Genomic DNA, 1,827 nt, shown 5'->3' with positions numbered 1-1,827 from the left:
ATTGGTCAACTACGTCCAATAGTTTTCTTGCTGAGTCTTTAGGGTTTTCTAAGTATACTATCATGTCATCGGCATAGAGGGATAATTTTTCATTACCATTGGCTCCTGTTCATATGGTACTTTCTGAAATTTTTCAGTGTCAATCAATCAATTCTTTCTGGTACAGTGGCTCTGTGTAGTCCCTCCATCTTCCCTTGATGCTTTTTGGGTCATTCATTATATTACCCATAGCATCATTCAACATTACAACACGAGGCTTAAATTTTTCATTTCTTTCAGCTTGAGAAATGCAGAGCAAGTTCTTCCCTTTTTCTCCAGTTCCAGCTCTCTGCACATTCCATTATAATACTTTGCTTTGTCCTCCCGCACTCCCTTTGAAATCATCTGTTCACCTCTTTCACTTTGACATGTTTTCCTTGAGATTTGGCTTTTCGACATTCCAGTGCAATCTTTAGAGTCTCTTCATCCATTTCAATTTTTTTTCTTTCTCCTCTGTTTTTGTAATGACTTTTTGCTTTCTTGGTAGATGATATCCTTGATATCAACACAACCAGATAGTCTTCTATCATTATTGTTTGATGCCTCAAGACTATTATTAAGATGATCATGAAACTCCAATGGAATTTATTTAAATTTATATCTTGGTTCCTGTGGACTTATTTCATTTTCTTTGACCTCAACTGAACTTCCATATAAGTAAATTATTTGACCCACAGTCTGCCCCTGGCCTAGTTTTTACTGCTGATATTGAACTTCTCCAACTATTTCTTCCACAAATGTAGTAAGTCTGATTCCTATGCATCTCATTGGGTGAAATCCACGTGTAGAATCATCTTAATATGACTCATAGTAGCTCTATAAACAGCATATCTGAATCCTATCTTATCCTGTGCCATCCTCACAATCTATGACACACTCAAGCCCACTGCTACAGTAACTGTGTCAATCAGTCCTCCTAGTTGGGGGTTTTTCTCTCTTGCTGACTCTCCATCTTTCCATGTGTAATGTTTGCCTCTCTGGAATAGATTCTCTTGGCAACATACTCAGCGTATGTGAGATAAAGTTTTGCCATCCTTGCCTCCAAGGAGAACTCTGGATGTATTTTCTGCAACACATATCTTTTTGTTCTTTTGGCAGTCCATGGAATATTCTGTTTTCTTCTCCAATACCACATAACTCAAAGACATCAATTTTTTCTGTCATAGTTAATTCATTTTTCAGCTCTCAGAAACATAGGAAGTGATCGAAAAGACCCTGGCATGAATCAGGCTTAGTCTTCAAGTTGATATCATTGTTAGTACTTTGTATAAGTCCTTGATAGTAGACTTGTCCAATGCAATACATATCCTGGTCTCCTTACTGTTGGAACCAAGGATGCTGATTATTGATCTAAACAAAATGAAATAATTAACAACTTAAATCTATTTTTATAGTAGAGATATGGAAAAAAGAAAACTATGGATTTAAAAAAATAACAAATAAAAACTTAGAAAAATATGAATAAAAATTAAATTTCCCAACATAATTAAGAGTAGGTAAGAAAAAATAATAATAAACATTACCTAAAGGAGGAAACCTGATAGTTTATCTTTGAAAACTGTTGTTGTTGTTGTTGTTGTTGTTATGTGCCATCGAGTCGTTTGCAACTCACAGCGACCCTATCTATAAAAGATCTAAACGCTATTCTATTCTGTGCCAAACTAGCCATCTCAAACGCACTTATTCCCACCACTCCAGTCACAGAATCGATCCATCTCATCGAAGGTCTTCCTCTTCTTTGCTGCCCCTCCACTTTCCCAAACATGATGTCCCTCTCCAAGGACCAGT

This window comes from Elephantulus edwardii, unplaced genomic scaffold (assembly GCF_000299155.1).
Source record: "Elephantulus edwardii isolate Elephantulus edwardi_28Jun2011 unplaced genomic scaffold, EleEdw1.0 scaffold00041, whole genome shotgun sequence".
NCBI lineage: Eukaryota > Metazoa > Chordata > Mammalia > Macroscelidea > Macroscelididae > Elephantulus > Elephantulus edwardii.
Note: the sequence above shows the minus strand (reverse complement) of the source record.